This window comes from Alligator mississippiensis, chromosome 4 (assembly GCF_030867095.1).
Source record: "Alligator mississippiensis isolate rAllMis1 chromosome 4, rAllMis1, whole genome shotgun sequence".
In the NCBI taxonomy this organism is placed as follows: domain Eukaryota; kingdom Metazoa; phylum Chordata; order Crocodylia; family Alligatoridae; genus Alligator; species Alligator mississippiensis.
The window spans coordinates 168234858-168252764 of NC_081827.1; the positions used below are offsets into that span (position 1 = coordinate 168234858).

The window sequence follows — 17907 nt, forward strand, 5'->3', positions numbered from 1 at the left end:
ATTAACACCCTCCCCTAGGAACCCAAGATCATTCACAGTTAAGCGGACTCAGGGCCTCGACTTCTTGCTAAGCAAAGTTCAACACTGTAGCCATGGCAGGCACTACGCGGGGCTGGTTTTGACCGCAGGCTGGCATAAAGCAGGAACGAGACTGAAATCAGAGGCTTTACACTCCCGCAGCCCCATGAGCATGAAGATCGGAATCTGTGGAAAAGGCTTCTTTTTTTGTAAACTATATCAAATTGGATTTTTTTTTAATTGAAGATCCTACATTTCAAAGATAAAGGAAGCCGAGTCCTGCGCTCTCCATAGGCGCATGCATTATACATACTCGCTTCTTTTGGAGTGAATGATATTGCAGCTTTAAACGAGTGGCCGCGTAGGGCATTTTATAATATTTTGAATTAATTTGAACTCTGTTCTGGGATTTTTTTTTTAAAGGACGTGTCTGGCTAAATCCTATCCGGATCGTAATTGAAAGCCTTTTATTGAATGGCGAAGTCGGTGGAATGGGCACGTTTCTGAGCAGCCGCGCGCGCGGATGCCGGGTTCATAGAACTGGGAGAAAGTTGGTCTCTCCTGGGAAACTATCCACTGCTTTTTAAACCTTGCCTCTGTAAGGACTAGGCACAAACGGGATTTTTGGCAGCCAGCAAACTTATTAAAACTTAAATCTCCAGAGAGGCTATCTTGATATTACTTGTGTATGCGTCTATGCGGTACATTTCTGAGTTTTTTTTTTCTTTAAGGACTGGTAAATAATCACGATATGCCCATTAAAAGCAAAAAACAAAACTCCCCAGATGCCTGGCAACTCGAAAACACAAGGAAACAAAGCTCTGCTTATGAAATACCCAGGCACAACATTCTCCACTAGCTTTGCACCTCCCAAGTGTGACTTTCCGACTTCTCCAGATTCCGTGCAAGCATTTTATTACCCGCCTTGCTGACTACAGTCCTCGTAAACGTGACCCCTGGAATGTGGAGCTGAATTCAGGGGAAATACATTCCTGCTTAGCAAGAGGCAGAGAGATCTCCGGCAGACAAAATACCTTAAAATAGTCTTTAACTAAAGGACCATCAGGGGCTGAGTCTCATAAATGGTTATGAAATGGCAAACCCTTCACGCTTGGTCGATTCCTCCTTCCCCAGGAGTTAGTGTTTCACAAAAAAATGTATTTGCTTCCGCCCCTCCCAGCTGCACGTCCCAGGAGAAGTCCTGCCTGCTGGGTTAGGACCTTGCTGTTAACCGAGTTTTGAGTTACTTGGCCAGCTTATCTCGGGTTTCAGAGTATTATCTCAATCTGGTGTAAGCGTGCTAACGTCGCGGTAAAAAGCATCAGGCGTGTTCTCACGCCACCGTGTATTATGTGTTGATACGTGTTGCAAACCCTTCCTGGCTTCACAGACGTGCTCCCTTTTCTATCATCCCTTACTCTTGCCAACGATTGAATTTAGCAGTGTCGGTACTTTTGAGGGAGGGGGTGAGACCAGGATCCGGGCTAGGAAGAGGGATATTATGGGAAGACATAAGCCGCGCATTACTATGGCTTCAATGTGTGTGGATTGGGAGGAACTGAACTCTGTTTCTTCTCACCACCTACTAATCTTTCCCAAGCAAGCACAAGAAGAAAGTCTTTACATTTGCAGAAAATCATAAATAGGCAGGGGCAAAAGCTTCAAGAGCTGCGGAGAGAAGAAGAGATCGTAACTCCTGATTATTTCAAAAGCGCCCTCCTTTCTACCCCGTAGTCTAGAGGCATTTGTGCACCACGACAGATCTACTGATCACCTCTACCCGGGATCATAGCCTCGCAGCAGACCCTAAAGAGTTTTATCACACGGCAGTTGTCCACCAAACCATCTTTAAATGAATGTAAAATAGGCAACGGCTGGGTTTTGCCCGGCTGGCCTGTTATCCCGCTTTGGATCACATTTATTTTACACGCTTCATGTTAATTGTTCCTTTTAATCTCCCACGTGGCTTCCCACTCCTGCCTCGCCCAGAAACTCCTCCGATCCGCCTTTCACCTCCACTCGCTCAGAGGGCTGGAGCCGATCTGGTTGTTTAGTTAAATATGCTTATTTCCTTTAATGCTTTTTAAACGAAGCCCCACAGGGGTGGCGATTCCTCCACTCCCCACTCCCAAAGACAGGCCAATGGAGCCTCTTCGAAGCGTGGGGGAAAGTACAGTAAATGCATTTGGAAATTGGTGCCGCATGGGCCAGTCACTTGATAAACACTCACCACACTGTAGCAGGCGAAGATGCTCCGGGCCCAAAGGGCAGCAAAAGCTTAAAGCTCTCAGGGCACCTCAAGAGCCTGGACTTTCCCACATGAGTGGAACTAATGAGGACATATCTCTCCAGTGGAAATAAGGGGAAAATTGTCACTTCTGTGTGCACCCTAGCTGTTTGGGAGTTGATTTTCCCCTGGCTGGATTGTAGATAAACTAGCAGGGCAGGCACCTCCCTCACCCAATCCTGTCTTTAACACTAGGGGCCCGGTGCTTTTTTCTCTTTTTTAAAGAAAACCCAAATCTTCCTTGTAAAAGTCACTTCGACCCCAAGCTACAAGGTAACAATTATTTTACGACCTCAGTCCCCGGGTGAGGTTTCATTGCACTCCTGAAGGGAACTTTCACCCTCTCTTTCCCTTTCCCATCCCTAAGGGTTGAGCATGAATTTAAACACTCAAACCTGGCAAGCGGAGCTGATTCATGACTTGGTCTTTAGGTGCAGGGTTTTCAGAGGGTCTGGAGCTGAACGTTGCTCCCAGCTGGATGGATCCTCAGGGTTTGGAGAGACGAGAGCAAGCCCAAGATCACCTTCAACAGCCCCAGCAGGAATGCAATCAGGTTGTTTTTGCACTCCTTCTCCTGTGCCTCTGACATGGCAGGGCTTCTGCCCAAAGTGGCTTTGATCCTTAGGCCCATGCCAGTAAAAAAAGAAGAAAAAAACCCCCAGAAGAAATCAGAGCAGCAGCAGCAGCCATAAAGGGGAGGGGGGGGGGAGCTCCAGGGGCTGTTTTCCAATTAATGGTGCATTTTGTAGGTCTGGTAGGAGCTTGGCTAGTGGAGGGTGGGAAAACAGAGAAAACAACCCTCCCGGAAATGCAACAACAACAACAAAAAATCCCAACCCGGTAGCTGAAGTCCACTTTTAAATTAAGTGATCTGCACTTCTTTGCCCTCCCCCATACTCTATCCAGGGACTTTGCCTGGAAGGTTTTATGGTTCCTCTCTGGGCAGTGTCAAAGCCTCCCAGCCCTTGGAGCAGAAAGGCCCCTCTCACTGAAGAACCACGTCCCCAGCCGGTAGCTAACATTGGCCCAGTCCAGCCTCTCAGACTCTTCTGCTCCCTGGCTCAGGGAGGCCTGTGGATTTCTTTTGTCTCTCTCAATCCTTTTGGGCTAAAAAAATTAATCCAGGCTGACCCATCAGCAGGCAAACGAAACTCCCGGATTTGAGCTTGTGGATTACCTATGTAAAGACTTGTCTGCCCAGCAGCATCCCCTTGAACTATTTAGCACACATCCATGCAAGATGGAGGCCTTTTAAAGTCTCTTCCCCACCCCCTCAATGTCACCTCATATATTATTTTTACTAATGTGTGTTCTTTTTGAGGGGGAGGGAGGAGGATGTAAATAGTTGGATGCTTTCAAGGCGAGGAGTTTGGAGGCTGGGGAGATGCTGTGTTTGGGACTGGAAATGTCTGACCTTGAGGGTCACAGGTCATGGTCTTGAATGAGGAGCAGCATCTCATGGCAGGCGAGGTTGGGTGGAAATGGGAGATGCAGCAGGTCAGGGGAGATAACAGGGCAGAAGGCATCCCACAAAGAGGGTTCCTTTGCTTCAGTGCTCACTAGACAACTCCATTGAGTGTCAGTGCAGCCTCTTCCACATGAAATACCTGCAGAGGCAACAAGAGACTGGGGGTGGTGGGCAAGATGGCCAGTGGGAACCAGGAGATCCAGCCCTTATTATTTATTGTTGTCTCCTTGGCGGCCCCCAGCTCAGGACAGGACATTGTTCTGGGTGCTGTGGAAACTGAGAGGAATAGGGTCCTGACCTGCACAAGATTATCTTTTAAACAGATGGAGAGGGAGGAAGGAAACTGCCTTGGCCCTATTGTGCAGCTGGTGGAGGAAGAATAAAGTGACTTACCCAAGGTCACCCAAGCTGTTTGTGGCAGAGCCACAAACTAACTTCATATGCCCTGAACTGCAATCTAATGCACTAGCCATAAAACTGTTTTTTCCAAGGCCGGTTCCCACTGTGCTAGAGATTTAAAATGCAGCTGCTTTAGCTCTCTGTTCCTCAGTTTCCCCATGCATGAAATGGGGAAGAAATATGACCTTCACAGACTCATTGTGAGTCTTCATGTAGGTACAAGGGCAGCTCTAAGATCTTCATAGGAGAGCATGACAAGCATCACGAACAATCCCTTGCATAGAGAGATAGGTATTACAGATATCCCAATACCCCGATTAAAGCCCTGACTCAAATCAGACTGAAACAAACCACCCAGTTCAATTGCCAGGAAGTAAATGCAAGTCAAACACAGCCCCTTTGCATGAGGGCTGCTGACTAGGAGGATGGAGAAGGACTCCCATCCTGAATCAGGCAGGTGGGTGGGCTTGGAGCCTTCCAGTCAAGAATGGGATTCAAACCTAGTGCAGTTAAAGATTGACCCTGCACTTGGTTGGATGAATGACAGAAAGGCTTTAATAAAGCTATTTGTGGTTATTAATTATTTAAGACAAAGTGACAGAAAAGACTCCTTCCCAATATTCAAATAGATGAGCCATCACCAAAATCCAGTATACTGCAATAGTGTATTGTATTGGTGAGAGATAATGAACAGTGACTATCACCAATACAGGTAGGAGGCCGTATCAATCTTTACAGCATTCACCAGGCCCTGGATCCAACGAAAGGGATCACCTGGATGCAGGTCACAATGTTGCAGTTATTTCTTTGCTGGAGCACATTTTCCCCTTAACTCTTGTTTCTTTCTTATACTCTTCAATTATATAGCTTCAAAGCATTCCTTCCTGATAGCTGGACCATTGAAGTCCAAACAAAACATGTAGGGGGGGATCATCATATTACAATTGCTAGCCTCTCGGATCCTGTTTTGGGTAGTTTGTTTCTGAAATTTGCTTTTGCAGGCTTTTGATCAGTCAGGAAGTTCCACTTTAATCAGCTCTGGGATGGGGCTTGATTGACGGAATAGGACACCTTGGGGGCATTGATCACAGGACAATTTCTGGCAATTGTTTTAACAGTGGGATAGAACCCAAAATACTCTGAATCAGTGGTAGCTTATAGAGTTATTACAAAACCCCAAACCAACTGTTTCAGAGATATGACTTAAATCAGGAAAGGATGTGTCAAGAAGCAGAACAGAATCATATAGGGAGATGCAGTTATTTATGAATGGCTTAGCATAGTAAGATATTGGGAGCAGTTGCAACTAGCACAGGAGATGAAATCAGCTGGGATTGCTTAATTTTACATAGTCCCATTCATAATCTTGCATTCTTGTGCAAGATGCACTGTTATTGTAATTTGCTCATTTACATTTTGTGTGTAGGTCCAGACAAACTTTCATGGTCAGCAGAGAGAGGGGGGAGGGGGGGCAAATCACAACTGGAAATGACTACACCTATGCTGGGAATCTCCGGGGCCAGGGATTGAATGGGCCAAGGAAGCTGCCAGGGCCCCACAGCTGGTTCCTCTGAATCAAAAATGCTTTACATGTAATGAACTGTACTTCCAAGTCATGTTGAAGCCAAAGATGACTTCAGTCTACAGGGGCATCTAATTAGGCAACACTTAAACAAATCCTGGCCCCGAAGACATTTACAGGTGCAAGCCACCCTAGGGACTTCCATGAGCTACTCACCTGTGAAATTACTCAAGTGATTAATGGCTTTCAGGAGCTGGGCTGTCTTACCAAAACAGTGGGATCTTAGCTAGTACACTTCAAGATTGACATGACAACACAGTCGATAAAATCAGAAACGTTTTATTTATTACAATATATAATAAGCTCCAACCCAAAGTCTAGTATCATTTAGCTGTGGAAGCAACTGTATCTCAGTCCACAGTGAGATGGATGTCGTTACAGCTTCCTCCAAGGCATGGATCCGTAGCCTGAGCTTGTTACTGCAGCTCTTGTGTTCTTGAGTGATTTCTTTCCTCTTGAAGCGCACCTTGTTAGCCATCCTGCTCCCTGTTTTATACCTCTAACTCCCACACCTTCAAGGCATTCTTTGATAATCACTTAATAAATTAAATTTAAAGTTCGGGCACAAAAGGCTTGCACTTCTTAGAAGAAGGTGTTGGCCTTTTGAGTTTTGCTTAATTAATGGTTCACCTTTTGTTATTAAAAAAGTGCTGGCTGGTGGTGCTGGATGTTGAGCAAAACTGGAGCTGAAGCCCACCAGGGAGTATCCTTTTCAAAGTTGAGCAATCACCAGGAGAGAAATAAAGTATACAAAACAGAAACAAAAGCTCCTTCTAATAAATGCCCCTGTCCACTGGAGGGACGAGTTAGTCATCATAAGAAGACAAGCTGATTGCTAGACAATAGTTAATCAAGGAAAAGAGTTGATCACGAGAGAAAAGTTACCAGAGGGAAATGCAAAAGGTGTTTTAGGACAGGTTACCTGTGTGGGGTGAAGCAATCAGTAAGTGAGGTGTCATCATTTCATTTCAGGAAGGTCCCAGCCACAACTGCACTCCTATGGAATAGGCATTTTTAATGTTAATATACAGTGACTTAAATTTTCATAGGTAGACCCAGTTTAACTGAAACTTCACAGTTTATCAGCTGCCTTCCAGGAAGGATGAGCATCCTGACATCAGGAGAAACAGAGGTCCAACTTCTTTAAAAACAAAGTGCGTTTGCCTCAAATCTTTGTGGTTTATCATCATCACTCAGGCACATGCTTGACCGCCTGCAGATGAGTGTTTCTCCTCCATGCTCAGTGGAATAAAATCCAACAGCAGCCTACATATTTAAAACCCCAGGAAAATTCAGAATGTTGACTAGGATTTGATACAAATACACAATCTGAGACTGCAAGAACTTCAATTGCAACACTTGCTAACATTGGCTGCAGGATCACACTCTTCCCCTCTTGACTTAACATGATTTATTGGAAGTAGAAAGGGTGAATCTAGCATGGAAATATGAGCATTCAGTTAAAGACTATGAACAAACACAACTAAGTGGGCCACATTGTTACCTGATGTAAATCAGGAAAGCTCCCTTGATATTCCTTGATTTATGAAGGTGTTTACTATAATCAGAAAAAGGAAGAAACAGATCATCAAGACCCACTTGGTTAGTTACTTATCAGTATCAGCAGCAAAGAGTATTTGAAAAAGATACTTTTATTCTACTTCCTTTTGAAGAAAACTCTAATAACTGGAATTTCCATAGACTAGACTGGTGAAGGTAGACAGACAGTTACTAAGTTGTGTTATGCATATGTGCATGCACACAAACACAGTCATGCAAACATATGTAAAATACAGTTATGACTACATGCTATGCATATATATATTAGACTCATCCAGTGGCATAGCCATGCATACACACACTACAATTGTTTAGCATGTATACAATGGAATGGGCCTCTACATGGATAACAAGACTAACTAGAGTTATAGTTTTTAATCGATAATTCTGGAAGGGATATTATACTTGTTGATTTATGATTTAAACAGGTCTTTATTAGAGATCAGGCTGAGCTCTAAAGTAGGGGATAGCTTATAACGATTAAATTAAAAAAAAGCATCTGCAAATGTCTTCCATCTTCCCCTGAAGCATCAATTATTAGCCACTTTCACAAAAGATTGGGCTAGAAAGATCTCTGGTATAACCAGGAGAACAGTTTCTATATTTCTATTTGTATGCATGCATGCGTTTCCCTCTCCGCCACCTCCTCCCCACACACACTCCTGTCCATTTAGCTCAGAGAAAATTATTTTAATAGTTGATGCTGGAGAAAAAAAAAAAAACTGGTGGGAGATTCCCCCCCCCCCGTGTCTATTATTTTATATAACATAAAATAATATATGAATAATTGTTACATTTGTACCCCATGATTTACTTGGATTTATGCTGTTATTCTTCACCCTGTTTCAAATCCTGTATTCATCCTCTCCTTTTTTTCAGTGTATAGTCTTTGGAAAGGCAAATATGTTACATGCCATCAATCATCACAGGATGGCTAATCATTAGGACACTCCTCCTTACACATGTGGGATGGATAAGATCTTAACACCTGATAGGTTGTAGCCATATTGGTCTAGAGGAAAAGGCAATTAGGACTCATAGTAGAGATGATATCTTTTATTAGACCAAGATTTTTGCAAAACAAAATTTAAAAAAAATCTTTAATTGCAAGCTTTAAGGCACAAACACCCTTCATCAGGCATTGGAGAAAATATTGTAAAAGTTCTCCTAGGTAGAAATTAAAGTTCATATTTATGGTATGATTTTCATAAATATGAACTTTCAGTTCTACCCAGGAGAACTTTTACAATCTTCTCTCCAATGCCTGATGAAGGGTGCTAAGGGTGCTTGTGCCCAAAAGCTTGCAATTAAAGATTTTTTTCCCCAAAAATCTTGCTGGTCTAATAAAAGATCTCTCTCTGTACTACGAGTCCTGATTGCCTTAGCACCTGATAAGGATTTCTTGGTCGGTTCAGAACCCCGGAGGCCAGAAAGCAAGCATATAACTGAACATCCTAATAAACAGACTACCCTCAATGCACATCACGGTATCTCATGCCCATGTGTTCCCGATTTTTTTGGGTCAGATAGAGGCAAAGATACATACTTTTGCTATTGCTGATGTGCTGCATCTCATATTGCAAACAAAACACAAGGTCTGTAATTTTCGTTCATTTTAGAACTCCGATTTCTACCGAAGGGAACTGACCTGAGATTTAGTTCAGAAGTTCAAAGCCTTTGCTAACCGCAGCTCAGCAGCTAACCGACACTAGAGGGCGCCATGGGTCCAGTTTCATTAATGCGACAGGTTTATCTAAAGCATCAACCGAGATCAAGGTAGGCAATGGTATAATTAACAGATTATTGGTATTTTCACCGGATTTGCATGCTGAATTTACCTCGGTTTACATTAAAAGCGTTTGCAACAACAGTGTCTATCAGGCAGGAGCCCTGGCGCTCCAAAGAAAATGTCCTTGTGCCTTTGCTCTCTTATTCAAAGTAGTTTGCAATACAAAGTGGCTGGCAAATAAATCCTTTCCTTCTCCCAGTTACATCTTGACTTTTGTTAACTTTGATGCTTTCATATAAAATACTGGGGCCTAAATATGCTTCCAAGAAGTCCTTAACATATTTTTGTAAATTTTTTTTTGAGGAAGGTTAACAGAAAAATAAGGGAAAAAAAGGAAAGCAGATTATCTAAATATTTCATATCATGTCTTTAATTATGATGGAGCTATGGTACATATTTGTCATTTTGTGTATTTTATGATGGGGGGGGGGGGCTGTCTCTTGTAGGTCCTCAATCAGATTTTATTGAAATCTATCCAAAAGCTTTAATTGAAGTCATTGGGCTTTGAATCACGGGGGTGAGCACTGGCAGCATTCAGCTGTAGTATCTGGCCTTTCACTAACATGCTTTTTATCCCGTCCATCTAAGGCTGCCTGCTGTTTCAGGCTTTCATTTAGCAAATCACTTAAGCAGGTGCTGAAGTCCCAGGGGAGTCAAATTAAACACTGCATAGGTGTTTTGCTGAACTGGAGCCTTAGCAAACAAATAGGGGTTGTCCTATTTCACCTAACCCTATTAGATGGCAGTTGTGTGGGGGAGTAACTGCAGTTTTTAGCACTTATGCACAGTTTTGGATGCTATTTCACTCTGTGCGCATAGTTGCCAGGAGCAGCTTTCTCCTTTAGTTCTCCCCTTGAAGCCAAAGCCAAGAGAGAGAGCCATATTGGGCCAGGAGGAAGAGAATAAGGCAAAGGATGTAAGAGCTATTGCTCTGGAAGGGAGGTGTTCTTGGGTTCTAGCCTGGACCCTTTTTCCCAATGGGACAGAAGCTTCTACACTGCACTACTCTCCATCTATTTTACTTGCTAATTATTAAATGCAAGGGGCTATGGGTTAGCTTTGAGTAGGGTGTGGATATTGCCTAATCCATGGTATGGTGATTACAGCACTTTACTAGGGAGGAGAGAGAAATCCAAGTTCAAACCTCCTCTGGATGAGCGGTGTGGGGCCTAGAGTTTGAGTCTCCCATCCTCTGGGCAAGTGTTCTAGGTTAGGGTGTCAAACATACAGCCTTTGGGCTGTATCTGACCTGCTTCAGTCAGCCTCCTAGGCTGCTAGGGAGCTTAGGGGTGTGAAGCCAGTGGTCTGGGAGACATGGCTATTCGCAACAGGGGGCTGAGTGAGGGATGTGCCCATACAGTCATCACTTGCTGTAGCACCACTTGCACCACCTCCTCTAAGGCAAGTGGTTACCTGTCTGTTGTTGCTTGCCCTACTGCTGCCATGGTGGCTGCTGTCTTATGCCCCAGCAGAGATCCATTATTCAAGGAGCTTCAGAGCAGGTCCCAAGCAATTGTTTTTTTTTCAGGTAGTTCATCTAATCAGTTCCTTCAAGGCATGAGACAATTGCTTAGGAAGAAACTTCTCCAAGGGGCACATTGATCCAGGGCTGCCCTTCCAGCACCTTTCAGTGCACTGGGTGGCATGTAGAAGGCAGGGTAAATTATAGAGTATGGTCAAGGACAGACCAGCTGGCCCCACTGTAGATGGAATAGGCAGGGCATGAGTTCTCAGTTAGAAGGTTGCAGATATGTCTGGGAATCGCATACACACTGCCCTTCTCTGTGTGCTAAGTAGGAGTGGGGTTCCTGCTAGAGCCCAGACATGTGTGGGTAGTGAGGAGGGTAGGGCCAGGGATGGTACATAGCAGAGAAAACAATGAGCATCCCAGCTGTTGGGCATTTCCTATCTGTGTACTAATTCCTCCTTCCCATGGAGACACGGGCAGTTCCAGGATTTTGAAAAGCAGGGGTTAGGAGCAGTGATCAGTGCTGCTGAGGTGGCTGCACCCTTTCTCCCAGCACCCTCCCCCCCAAAACAAGCACACCACATCATGGAAGCAGCAGCCGTAGATTTTTTTTTTTTAAGTCACCAAATCAGAATCCAGCCCTCCGCCACAACATCCCTTCCTCCCCCTCCATGCTTAGCAGCACATTTTTTCTCTCCCATTCACCCCCTCCTCACCCACCACTGCTGCTGTTTCTAGCCAATGCAGTGTGGGGGAAGCCTCAGAGCTGTTCCTGTTCACCTCCAAGGGAAATGCAGGGAGGGCCAAGCTCAGCTGGGGACAACAGCAGCCACAGTGGCTATTATGTTTGCCCTTCCTGCACCTGCTCCTGGGCTGGTGGGGAACACCAGGGCCCCTGTTGCCCCTGGTCCAGGAGGAAGGGGCAGGGAGGAGGAGCCCACCTGTTGCCACCACTGCTGTTGTCTTGGGCTGGAGCAGCTGTGGAGCTCCCTCTGCCCCTGGTCAGTTGGGGATAGCAGGGACAGTGGCAGCAAAGGGCAGGGGAGAGGGAAGAATAGGAGAGGAATAAAGGTGACCTTGAGCACAGAGGGGAAGGGAGGAGGGGTTCTTACCTGCTCTGGGGACTTAACAAATCCTTGGGTGCTGCTCCCACAGCATGGTCTGAAAGAGGGGTGCGACTGTGGCACTGCACCCTCTCTGGGTCTGGCCCTGCATGGAGCACCAATCCTGACTGAAGTATCTCATGAAATGTAGGAGAAATGAATTGAGAGCCTGATCCAAAGTCAATCAAAAGACTTCAGTGGGCTTTGTATCATGCCCTCAGCAGGGAGGGAAGGCAAGCAAAAGGCCAAATAAGGTAAACTAGACCCTCAGGAAACAAACCTTTGACTGCAAAGCTGTTTGGTGAGCAGAAACCTTGACTCGTTTGTCGACAAAACTGAACCAAGCCAGAACTCAGCTTAAATGAGATCATAAAACCAACCATGGGGCTTATTTATGATCATTTTAATGTGAGTAGTGTTGTATCCAGCAGTTATTTTGAGAATTAAACACTGATAATATGTATTTATCCAGACAGAAAACCAACAGACCTTAATAAAAATTAAGCACTCAATTAAAAAAAGGGGGACAGTAACCCCTCCACTAAACAGTCTTACTCTGTCTTTTTAATTAACTAACCTTAGCATTCCCTACATGTATAGGGAAAGAAAGCACCTTTAAAATGAGAATTATGCAATGGTGCTACTGTATCGGATCACCCAGATGTAAATAACGCTCCTGTTAATTTAAAACCAAGCCTGCTTGCCTTTACAGCTTTATTGCTCTCACATTATCTGGATCTTTATACTGTGTCCTGGGTGCAGATAGATTGGGTTGAAAACTTCCCCAAGAGCCACTTTAAAGAGACTTCTAATCTTTCCCTTTAGTGGTGTTAATTCAACTTCACAAGAGTGTTTGAAGCACCATTAGGCAGAGAAATGGGCTTGCTCTCCTGGCGGTGCTCTTGTACCAACACTGATGTTAAAAAAAAATCTGTTTCATATCAGGCTTAACTCCCTGCAGCTCAGGGCAGAAGCCAAAATGGAGACTTGGGGGTCTATTATTATAACTAAATACATACATAATGCATTGATTTATTTGCTTTTCTGTTTTGCCTTTCAGTGCATGACCTTGAGGCAGTTTCCAAATGCTACATTCATGCTTCACTGTCCACTCAGAAACTGTTCGTGCTGCAGGAACCTGAGGCATAGGGGGAAAGCTGGTGGCCCAGCCAAGAAAAATGCACTGTCAGCATAACTCAGACTAGCCATCTGTATACTGTGGTACCTTAGTGGGAGGCCCATTGGCATGGTAGGGGCTTTGGCACTAGGATCTCTACAGCGTTTGACAGTGTGATGGTGAAAACTGGCATGCTGGGCACCCCCTTCCCCCCCCCCCCCATCTGGCAGTTAGTTGTGCAAGGTTAGTTCTGAGTGTGTGAATCTGGGAACACTTTTGTATATGAAGAATAGGTATATATACATTAAGCATTTGTATATGTCTGTAACAAGGAATGATTCTACCTCAGGCAAGGGGCTGGACTAGAGCAGCGGGTTCCCAATCTGTGGTACGTGTACCACAAGGGGTACACAGACAACCTGTCAGTGGTACACATTAACAAATTTATTCCAATTACTTTATATGACAAAAATTTGTTGGTGGTACTTATGGTTGAACTGAAACATTTGCTGGTGGTACTTAAGGTTATATCATTTTAAATTGGTGGTGTGCAATCTGTCAGAGTTTGGGACCCTCTGGACTAGATGATCTCCGAAAGTCCTTTTCAGTCCTTCTTCTCTACCATTTCAATGAAGGTGCGCTACAGGCACGGGTCTGGAGTGGGTAGGGGCAAACAGTGGCTAAAACATTAAGTCCCTCCCGTGGGGTCAGTGCCAGAGCGGGGAGATGCAGAGCTAACAATCTTTAACCTACTCATGTCATCAGAGCCAACAGCTCCGCTGATCATTGCAGCTGTGGGTCTCAGATGAGTCCTCCAGAGGCTATTCTGCTTAATACACTTCCCAAAAGTGAAACTAGGTAACAACAGGGGATCTTCCCATTCCACCAGAGGGTGATCTCTAGCCAGTTCATTGAAAAAGAAGCAGAGCTCTCAATGACTCTGAAGTCTCTCTCAACCCCTGACCAGCACCATAAACACACTCCGGGTGGCCCCCGGGTGAACTTTTAGTATCCCCCCACTGCCCTTGCCAGAGATAATTATAATAATAATTTTTAAATTACCATTTTCAGGCCCCCTTTTTGTCCAGGCCCCACGTAGCTGCCCCATTCGCCCATGCCTGTGTCTGGCCCTGCCCGGACAGGTGTGTGAGGATACAACCAGGAACACAGAGGGACAAGATTGTGGGATGTGAATTGCCTTCTGAGTCCAGGAGGGGGCAGTCTCTGGTTAAAACTGAACAAAAGTACTTTGGTGAATTTAGAGATTTGCATGAAGAACAGGGCTGATTGCTCTTGTCATTTGCAGCTCTCTCCAAGTGAGGGCTCAGAGGACTGTGGTATAAGAAGGGTTGTAAAACTGGAAAGAGGCATAAGGATGACTTGTATTTATTTACACTGCAGGATTTGTTTACTACGGCAGTCCTTTAAGTTCCAGTTAAAAGGAAACTGTCAAAATAATATAGGTAAGTGTGTGTATGCGTAGCTCCTAATCAGTTTGGTCTGCCCATGATCATTGAATGATCAAATAATTCATTTTTTTCCCAAAGTTACAAATGAATTAATTAAGTAGATTACTTTATTTTGATGTAATTGAAAGGGCCTCCAAAGCTCATGGGGATTCTATATATTCTTTGCAAGATGTGCATACCTCTACACAGAGAGCTAACAAATGCTCCCAAATGTTTGGTTTCAGCCAGGCATATTACTTAACTGAGAAGCCAAGCTTTCTCTCTGTCCTCATAGATGCATCTTGTCCTACAATACAGTCAGCGGAATAGCATGGTAGGTAATGTCCTACCATTTCTCCTAGGAGACAGACTCTATTCCTTGCTCTGGCCTGCTGACTGGCCTTGGGTAAGCTGTTTGCTACTTGCCTCAGTTTCTACATCTGTAAAATAAGGCTAAAGATACTGGAACTGTTCTAGGAAGCTCAAGCTAGGAGGTTGCACAAGCCCACTCATGTAAAGCACTAACCCATCAAAGCACTTAAAGCATGTGCTTAACCTTGAGCTGGTGAGTGGCACCGTGGACTTCCATGGGACTGCGTCACCAGCATACTTAAGCATTTTTCTGGACCTCGGCAGGGTGCAAAATATTTTTTTCGAATACAGGGCCCACTGGCATTTCCAGGACACATGTTCAAAGAAGTGATGAACACTAGTGGTGTCTTGACTATTTCCAGGAAAAGGCACTATAAGAAGGAAATGGCTGCTGAGGGGAGGGGTTGTAGGAAAATAAATGAGTGAAACCAAGTTAAAAACAAAATCCTCCAGCAGTCTCTTTCTTTCTTGTTAAGGGTAAAGTGTGGAAAATACAAAGTAGAAATCAGAGAAAGCCCTTCAGATTGGTGAGGATGGGAACATGGGCTTTTTGGCCCAAGCAGGCAGGAGAAGTTTCCAGCAGAAATAGCAGGAGTGAGAGGATTATTACAAAAGGCCGGAGTGTCAGATCTCAGCACTGGGAGTTAAAAAGAGCCTATAAACTCCACTTTCCAGAGATGGAGCCAGGGCAAGGTCGAGAGTTAACTCCTTAAAGTCTACAGAACAGTGATAGTGCTCAGGAGAGTCTTTACCCCCATGCAGCATGAAGCCTGGCCGAAGTTTGCTCTCAGCCTTTACCCAGAAAGCTATAAAGAGGTAACAGGCAGCTCTGTCCCAATGAGTGTTTTATGCAATGCCATAAATCCAGTGTCCAGACGAACTGTCCCACTCAGCATCCTAGTCCATAGCCAATTAGCATGATACTTTTAATAATACAAATGAATCCTAATAACATTGAGTGGCTTATGTGGCCTGAGGTTTTCCAAAGAGCCTAAGAGAATTGAGTCCCAACACTTCTAGAATTTCAATGGGAGTTGGGCCCCTACATTAATAATAATATATTGCGGGGGTGTAAAAAATATGGCCCATGGGCTGGATCCAGCCTATGGAGGTCCATCATCCAGCCCACAGTGCTGCTCCTGGTCCAGAGTTGACCTACGCTCCGGGGTACACGTGGCATATGTCCTGGACTGGCCCTACAGAGGCACTTCATGAGGCATAGCTCTGCACTTGCCAGAGCAGGTGCCATGGATGTGGCATGTGGGGGCAGAGTTCTGGCCTGATAGGATTGGCCCCATGCCATTTCATCTAGCCCATGGATTGGTTTGTGGATTGGCCTGTGGGTGGCCAAATGGATTGGCTCTGCGCCAATTATCCAGCTAACAGGGCCATATGAGTTTGATACCCTTGATGTATTGTATGAAAGTTAAAGTGTAAAGTCCCACCCTGCTAAGCACTGTGCAAAAATGAGATGCTCTGGTCCCTGCTCCAACAAATGTATAAATCAAATAAAGAAAATATCTTTAAGCTCCTTTGCAAACTGCATTTATGCTGCCCATATACACGGAGGCTGAACAAACACTGGTCAATGAATCCTCACTGAAACCTTTCATCTAGGTATTCTTTTCCTTAATGGAAATAGAGGCCTTCGGCCTCTAGGGATTTGGTATGATTATCATTTGCCCACAGTTCAGCTGCACTGGTGGAGCCATGCAGCATTTGCCTAACCTGCCCTTTTTGCCCCAGGATGATGGCATCATTGCAGACCTACATTCTCACTGGTGAAATATATGATTGTCATCAGTGCACCACAGCTACCCTAGGGAGTCTAGACCTCAGCAGAGTTCTCTCGGGTAGACAAGTGCTTAGTGTAAAGTGGATAAACAAACACTGACTGCAAGCTGCTTTCCCCAGTGTCAGCTGGAGTAAGTCGGATGAGTGTATATTACAGCTTACTACTACATGGCCAAAATGCCCTGCATAGACTGAACCTCAGGTGAGAATAAAATAACTGTCCAAGGTGACAGCACAAACTGGGACTGGAACTCAGAAATGTGATTCTCCTGCCACTCTCACGCACCTGTGCCAGCAAGGGAGAAATCTTGATGAAGTCAATGTTATGTTCCCACAAAACTTGTGCAAGTGAAAGAAGAATTGGGCACCAGGAATCTGTGCCTCATAGTTTTTAAAAGCCACTGGGAAATCAGGGAGTATTGGATCAGTAGAATTACCAGAAGGATTGGATCTTAGCTAGTACTTTTTAGGATTGACAGGACAACACAGTCAATAAAAACAGAAAGGCTTTATTTATTTATTAATTACACTTGATCTGAGCCAAAAGGCCGGGAAGCAATATAATTAGCCCCAACCCAAAGTCCAATATCATTTAGGTGTGGAAGCAACTGTATCTCACCCCACAGGCAGAGAGATGGTTTGTCCTTACAGCTTTCTCCAAGGAGTGGATTCATAGCCTGAGAAGAGCTGGGCGCTTAGTTGCAGCTGTTGATTTTTTTCCTCTTGAAGTACGCTATCCTACTCCCTGTTTTATACCTCTACTCCAGCATTTTCAAGGCATTCTTTGTTAATCACTTGATAAATTAAATTTAAAGTCCAGGCACAGAAGACTTGTATGTCTTTTACTTAGAAGAAGGCTCTGGCCACCTGCATCTTGCTTAATCCATGGTCCGTCTTTTGTTATTAAAAAGTCCTGATTGCTGGGGATGGATCTTGAGCAATACCAGAGCTGAAACCCATCAAGGAATTATTATAGAGTATTCTTTTCAAAGTTGAGTCACCACCAGGAGAGAAACTAAATATACAAAACAGAAACAAAACAAATCCCTTATTAGTAAATGCCCCTGCCCACCAGAGGGATGAGTTAGTCATAAGAAAAGAGGAGTTGATTGATAGACAGTAGTTAATCAAGGAAGGGAGCTGACCATGAGAGAAAGTGATCAGAGGGAAATTCTAAACAAGATTTGGGACAGGTTACATGTGTGGGGTGAAGTAATCAGTAAGTGAGGTCTCGTCATCATTTATTTTCAGGAAGGTCTCAGCCACTGCTGCAGTCCTATGCAATAGGCATTTTTAATATTAATATACAGTGACTTCAATTTTCATAGGTAGACCCAGCTTAGCTTAAACTTCATAGTTATCAGTGGCATTGGAAGGAAACAACAAAACCAAGGAGGAAGGTCCTTTGCCATGTGTCTTTAAAAATAAAGTAGTGGCTTTGGATGCCTCCATTACTGGATGCCTGACCTGAGCCATTAAGGGTATGGACATGTGAACAATTT

The 17907-nt window shown here is 44.4% G+C and overlaps 1 long non-coding RNA gene across 3 annotated transcripts in view; it reads left to right on the top strand.

Moving 5' to 3' along the window:
- Positions 1 to 16174, top strand: part of LOC109281979 (uncharacterized) — a 19882-nt gene extending 3708 nt beyond the window's left edge. The window contains exons 2-3 of one of the 3 annotated variants that reach the window (XR_009462014.1): positions 8934 to 9090; positions 12735 to 16174. This is a non-coding gene — a long non-coding RNA (uncharacterized LOC109281979). Of the gene's footprint in view, positions 1 to 18; positions 680 to 8933; positions 9091 to 12734 lie in introns of those variants that run through there. The other 2 variants (XR_009462015.1, XR_009462016.1) reach the window with 2 other exon arrangements.
- The last annotated feature ends 1733 nt before the right edge of the window (positions 16175 to 17907 follow it).